This window comes from Peromyscus eremicus, chromosome 6, assembly GCF_949786415.1.
Source record: "Peromyscus eremicus chromosome 6, PerEre_H2_v1, whole genome shotgun sequence".
Taxonomy (NCBI): Eukaryota; Metazoa; Chordata; class Mammalia; order Rodentia; family Cricetidae; genus Peromyscus; species Peromyscus eremicus.
In genome coordinates, this window is record NC_081421.1 from 43,007,698 (window position 1) to 43,015,050 (window position 7,353).

A 7,353-nucleotide genomic window follows, 5' to 3' on the forward strand; every position below is an offset into this window, starting at 1 on the left:
AAAAACCAAAAAAAAAAAAAAAAAAAAAAAAGATTTTAAAATTTGTCTTTATCTCATGTGTGTTAATGTTTTGCCTACACATATGTAAGTGCATGACATTCATGTAGTACCTGAGGAGACCAGAGAAGATGTTGGGTCCTCTGGAACTGGAGTTACACTTGTGGGCTGCCATGGGGATCCTGGAAACTGAACCCAGGTCCTCTGGAAGAGCAGCAAGTGATCATAATCATTAAGACTTTTCTCTAAAGAAAAAAAAAAAAAGGAATATCTCAAGAATTTGTATGTCATTATCACACAGGGCCCCTGCTAATCTCTGCATCATTCCTATTTTGGTATGTATTGTTGACAAAGTGAGCACAAAAATATGATTAAAACAACATGTCATAGAGTTACTGGAGTTGTTAGGGTCAGAGCCTGGGCTCAGACACTCCTAACAGTCACCTGTCCTCAATCAGCCAGTTAAACAGACAATAGATAAATCCAGAGAAAAGAGGTAATTAAGTGTAACAAGGAAATCCAATGACTGCCTAAGTCCATCTTTGGGAGTCCAGACAGGAGATTTAGGTTTAAATAGGGGTAGGCAGTATTTATAACTAAAAAGTTCTGATCAAGGTGTGGTCCCGCCCATCACTGTGACCCAACATTATGTCATCTCCTGTCTCTCCTCTGAGAGATTCTCACAACTTGTCAGAAATCTCTTTTCCGGCTGACACCAGACTTCAGCCTTTCTGTCTCCCAGCATGAGACTCCCCAGGCTTCCAGTTTCTCAGGCACAGCTGAGTCAGTAGTTTGCTGCCTGCTCTGACTGAAACAAAACAATCTGCTCATGAGACTGCTCGCCTCACCTCCAGTCACCACAGCTGAGCATGTGTGCTACTTAACATGTTATCAGTTCTCCACCCCTGGAAACAATGACATCTGGAAGAACTTGGGCATTGTCATAAGCATCCTGGAAGAAATTAAGTTTCCTAAAGAAAACAGAGCAAGCAGGGGGTCAACAGAGGCCTCCTGGGTACACAGGGATTGCTGAACTTCTGTTGAACCCTTTAGGAGAGATACTGGTTTTCAGATTTCCTTACGATGCCTTCAAACTTTCCCTTCTCTAGCTCATGTGGTCTTTCTTCTTTCTGAGCACTTCTTTTCTTTGCTTCGTTTTCAGAAAGTCTAAGTGAACTGAAAGATGCTTGGACTACTCTTGCAAAGATTACACATACGTGTGGATACATTGCATCTCCCATCCTTAGGGGCTCTGCAGTCTTTCCCAGCTCTTACATGTGCGGTGCTGTCTATGGAGCAGAACACAGTAAAAAGCATTATATCATTTCCCACTACGTCCTTCATGGTGGTTATAAAGAGATGCTATGATTGAAATTAAAAACAAATAATTGCAGGTGTGAAGACTTCTCTAATTGTCTCACTCCCCAAACTGTCTCCAAATAGAACAGATACAACAGAAATGCAAAAGATTGGTATATGCATAAGGGTTTTTGTGGCACAAGGGCATCTCGGCAGTTAGGAGCCAAGGAATACCACAAAGTCCCAACACAACAAACTCCACAGGAGACTTAATGGGGAGAAGAACAGAATGGTGGTTGCCTTTGACAAGGAACAGAGACAGCGGAGGGCTGGGTGGAAGGTAGGCTTTCACAGGGTCTTTGGAACATGCGCGATGAGCTAGTGGAAAAGCACGGAGTGGTTCCAAGTGTTGCTTGACCATCCACTCAAACACTGGCTGTTAAGGAGCTCGGGGCCAGGCCAGGGCAGGGCAATTTTACACTGGTTGGTTGCCCTGCAATACTTTTGGTTGTTTAACTGACTTTAACATTTCTTTCACACTATATGTTAGAAAATCATAGACTGGTTACTTTCATTGAGTATTTACAATCAGGCACTATTTCAGCTAGTGCCTCTCAGTCTTGAGTGTGCATCAGAATCCTCTGCTGAGCTAGTGCCTCTCAGTCTTGAGTGTGCATCAGAATCCTCTGCTGAGCAGAACTCAAACTGCTGAGCCTGTCCCTGGGCATTCCGGGTCAGTGGGTCTGGAATGTGCTAAGATACAGCATTTCTGGCAAGTTCCCAGGAGACAGTAATACTGTGGGTCCCAGTGTGGCCACAAAGCACTCAAGGAGCGTGATGCAGGAAACTGTAGGTGAGCTGCTGGGAAACCGTCTTCCCATGTTTCCCCAACACTAGGAGTTTGGGGGACAGGGGTGGGGTGGGGTGGGGAGGTGGGGTGGGGTGGGGAGGTGGGGTGGAGTGGGGAGGTGGGGGTGGGGTGGGATGCCATAGGTAACAGAACAAAAGCATTAAGTCAGAACCATGAGCTAGAAAGGGCCCAACAGGACGAGCTCTTCCGCATTTCTCAGTCCCGACACAAACCATTTAATACCCCTCCTCTCGAGGCCTGCTTCCTCTTGGCTCACCCTCCAGTCGCTTTGTTCTTGTTTATAGAAGAGGGTTTCAGTAGAACACTCTTTTTAAAAACTATGCAAATTTCACTGAAGTCTTGAGGGGAAAAAAAAAGACTTAATCCTTTTTCTAGTTCCAGCATTTCGGCTGCTCATAAACAAGTCCCCGGGGTGAGGGCTAACTGCACCCTCTTCTTTGGAAGTCTTGGAGTTCCTTGCCAAGCACAACACCGTGGCCTCTATCTGACTCCCCTCTTAGAGTCCTTGAGTCCTCTCTGGGATGGTATCATAGGAGTGCTCCCCAGAGCCACAAACCCTGCACATCTTAAAAGGAATCAAGAGGAGAATTCATAAGGGAAAATGGATTTATTTACAGTTTTGCCAAGCCAGGGGGAGGGACTCCTAGGTTCATTCTGTCTTTTCTTGTAGTGTGAATCACACCAGCCATTTTGCAGGAAAAAAAAAAAATGAACCAAAGCTAGGAAATATTCATGTCAATTTGTCACAAATGTGAAACCTCTTCCTGGGAAATAGGTTCCCTTCCTGTTGGCAGCAGGACCCCAATCTTTCCTTTAACCCAGCATGGGATTCTAAAAGAATTCTTTAGGATCCATTGTTTTTCTAATCCGATAGTGATAAAGCATTTCTCTTTAGAATGCCTTTCTTACCAGGGCCATGGTGATGCAGACTCTGCCTTACCAGTGTGAAGTCTATGGAAGAAGAGAAGGGATTGTACTGTCATGTGGGTGTCCCTACCCCATTGCCTGTAAATCTCAAGCTGATAGACTTCCAGGGGCCAGGGTTTCTTCCCTGGGGAAGTGAATTGACACCCAAGTGAGTGTTGGTGACCCCATTCCCTGATCTCTTCCCTGCTTCTCTCCTGAGTATTGGAGAGCCTTGTAGACTCATCTCCATCCTGAGATATGTATAAGGTGAGACCCCCACTTCTGCTGTGTGGTCTCTCTTCAGAGCCCTTAGTATGCTGTTTGGTTCTGGAGCCTGAACTCTCCTTAGAGTCCCCCATGCTGTGGTCTATCTGTCTATCAAGATGTTAACAATTTCTTGTCTAACTCTATATCCCCAACAATCCTTCTCAATGTCCTCCTTGAATCCTTATCCCAAGACCTTTCATACCAGTGTCCTGCCATCTCTCTGGTATTCCTGGAGGATGATCACCTCTTCTGTTTGTTTCCTTACCCTACTGTCAGGATTGAGGATAGGCTCAACTCTCTTCTGTGCTCCCATGCTGAGAAAATGGCGCAGAATCCTGGCAAACCAGAAGAGATATTCTAAATTCTGAAAGGAGATGCTGTGTCTTCCACACAGAGAGTGGAATGAAGAGATATTCTAAATTCTGAAAGGAGATGCTGTGTCTTCCACACAGAGAATGGAATCAGCCTGCTGAGAAGGGAGACAATGGAGAATGGTCTCTTCCTGAGGGTAAAGGATGGGTTTACCCACTTCACAGCTAAATCCACATGTTTTCTGGCCTTTGTCTCATGGTTTTCTATTGATTGTAAAACAGCCACATGCACATTGAAGAGGAAATAGATTTTTCCCCCCTCTGTTTGGCTAACCTGTAAATAAATCTGCTTTCTTTACCAATTCCTGTTTCCTAATGACTTTTGGGATACAGGGAATCTAAGGCTGTGGTTATGGATGGATCTGGGTGCCTGGCAGTGTTGTCTGTTAGAATTTTGATTCTTTGGTGTTACAAGCATGTCCGACCTTCACCCTGTACCTTCCCTCCTCTGTTTCATATCACTTCCCAGAGCTCCTAAGCGCTTTATGTAAAAGGAAGCAGCAAATGGAGCCTGGGTATAAACTAGACAGGTCCATTTGGGTGTGTAGAAGGCAGTACTATACAACGTCACCTTGTAAGGACCATTCCATGTTTATCACTATAATTTGATGTGAAGGAAACTCTGGAACGAGGCAAGATGGACGGGCAAACTTGGAGTACTTGAGAAAGGAAAGCAGCTGCTCACCCAAGTCTTATCGACGCCTCTCACCAGCCAAGAAGCAAGAATTCCAGCTTGATTAATATTTGCCATAAAGACTGAGACCTATAGTTAATATTCCTTTCTGTGATGGCTGTTCTTGGTTGTCAACTTGACCACATCTGTAATTAACTAAAACCCAAATGACTGGGTACACCTGGGAGGGACCTTTGCTTAATTAAATCACTTGAAGTAGGCAGAAGAGCCATTTCTAATCTCGATTTTGAAGTGGGAAGATTCACCTTGAATCTGGGCCACAGCTTCTGCTGGCAGCCTATATAAAGGGCATGGAAGAAGGAGGTTGCTCTCTCGGCCTGCTTGCTCTCACCCTCACTAGCAAGTCCATTCCTTCACTGGCTTTAGAGCCTACTTCTTCAGGATTCTGTCATATACTGAAGACCAGCTGGGACATCCAGCCCTGTGGACTAAACAACTACTGGATTCTTGGACCTTCCATTGGTAGACAGTCATTGTTGGATTAGCTGGACCACAGCCTGTAAGCCATTCTAATAAATCCCCTTTCTACATATAAATAGATTCTTTCTATAAGTTCTGCTCCTCTAGAGAACCCTAACTAATACAGATTTGGTACCTAGAGTGGTTCTAGAGCAACAGAAATGTAAGGATGAATTCTTTAAGTATCTAGAATAGGCGTTCCATTTGCCAACAGCTACAGTTGCTGAAGCCTCTCCTGGGAGCTCAGAGTGTACTAAAACCCATAGTATGAATTATTTTACATTTGATTATCCTGATTCACCAATTGTGAAAGGCAATGGATTTGGTGATTCTGTACATAAAACTTTTAACAATTTGTGGAAAAGTAAGGAAAATGATGACACTGGCTGGTTGCTTTTAGTATCTTTCGATAAATTGACAAAGAAAAAAAATGAGCTGTATGGTAAAATTAACCAGCTTCTAGCATCTCAGAATATGGTGAAGGGCAATGAACTTGGTGATAAAATTGACTGGCTCCAGATGCTCATAGTCTAAAAGTTTCTACATGTGTCCTGGAAGAGAATTGCTCTCCAGCAGCTACAGAACTCAGGTTGTGGAAAATCAAACCAAAGCCCTGATTATAAGGTTTGCAGAATTACAGTGAAATTGAAGTCCCAGCTTCAGAGGGTGTGGGCAGTTAAAGTTAGGGTGTTAACTGGTAAAGAATGGCATCCTGTAACTTGGGATGAGGATGTGTGGGAGGACCCTATTGAGGCTGGTAACTTTGAACCCTCCAATCTCAAGGGTTTATCTTCCCTGAGGAAGTATCATTCCACCCCTAGGAGAAGATGTACTCCCACCTCAATCCCTAAAATACTGCTTTTTCCTTCATCCCTCAGTGTCTGCTAAACTAGCAAGGACTTTCTCTGAAGGAGATTCCAGGCAAGCCAATACTGATGTCCCTCAGGACCCACCAATAGTTGCTTCTAGACCTATAACCAGACTTAAAGCTAAGCAGGCTCCTGGAGGAGAGGTAGAAAGTATAGTCCATGAGGAGGTGTGCTACACTACTAAAGAGCTTAATGAATGTGCTAATTCATTCAAGGAGAAGTCCAGGAATGTGTGTGGGAATGGATTTTAAGGGTGAGGGATAATGGTGGAAGGAATGTAAAACTGGATCAGGCTGAGTTTATTGAGATGGGCCCATTGAGTGGAGACTCTAGGTTTAATATGGAAGCTCACACAGTTAAAAGGGTGTTAAAGTTTTGTTTAAATGGTTGGCTGAAGCATTTGTCAAAAGATGGCCCACTGAAAAGGGGTTGGAGATGCCTGATATCTCGTGGCTTAGTGTTGATGATGGGATTTGGAGGCTCAAGGAAATTGAAATGCTAGAGTGAGACCACTGCAAAACCCAATGGGAAGGCTGAGAAGACACGCCCTTCACTAATCCTACAGGACACATGGTGAGGGGGCACCCGCACATCTGAAGAGCTCTGTTGTTACCCTTCTCTTTGTGTCAGACCTTAGGGTTGGTGACAGTGCTGCTCAGTTAGGTGGATTAAATGCAATGGGTTTAATTGGGCCCCAAAGTAGCAGGGGCCAGGTGGCAGTACTGAATGCTAAAGGCACGGTCATGATAGTTATCATAATGGGCAGTGTAGACAAAGTAATGTTCATAAAGGGCTAACCTGTAATGGTCAGCACAGGCAAAGTGAATTTTATGGTGGCATGACTTATGTGGAACTTTGGTACCTACCAGCTTATCAATCATGGTGTTTCTAGACATGAAGTTGATAAGAAACTACTATATTCTTGTTTGAGCTGTGTAAGTGAGAAAATTCTCAAGTGAAAGAAAGCCTCCAGTGGATTATGGCAAAAGGAAATCATGGCCCATGAACCAATTTCCAGACTTGAGCCAGTTTGAAGACCCAGAACCCCTCGAAAGAAGGGATGGACGGATTATCCTGAGGAAGGACCTTGATAAAACACCCAAAGCTTTACTGTTAGCCTTTCTCCAGTCTTTCCACAGAAGTACCTTATGGCTTCTCACAAGGGTAACTGTACACTTGGGGAAAGGAAATAATCAGACTTTCTGGGGTCTACTGAATATTGGTTCTAAATAGACACTGATTCCAGGAGATACCAAGAAGCGTTGTGGCCTTCCATTTAAAGTGGGGTCTTATGGAGGTCAGGTAATTAATGGAGTGTTGGCTGAAATCCAACCCACAGTAGGTCCAGTGAGTCCCTGAACTCATCCTGTGGTTATTTCCCCAGTCCCAGATTGTATAAATGGGCTAGATATACTTAGAAGCTATCAGAATTCTCACATTGGTTCTCTGACCTGTGGAGTGAGGGCTATTATGGTTGGAAAGGCCAAATGGAGGCCTTTAGAGTTACCTCTGCCAAAGAAAATAGTGAATCAGAAACAGTATCGCATCCCTGGAGGAATTGCAGAAATTAGTGCCACCATCAAGGACTCAAAAGATTCAGGGTGGTGGTTCCCACCACAT

The 7,353-nt window shown here is 44.2% G+C and overlaps 1 pseudogene; it reads right to left on the bottom strand.

Annotated features, from left to right (window-relative positions):
- Positions 1-253: 253 nt before the first annotated feature.
- LOC131913917 (U6 spliceosomal RNA) lies at positions 254-350 on the bottom strand (annotated as a pseudogene).
- Between the last annotated feature and the right edge of the window lie 7,003 nt (positions 351-7,353).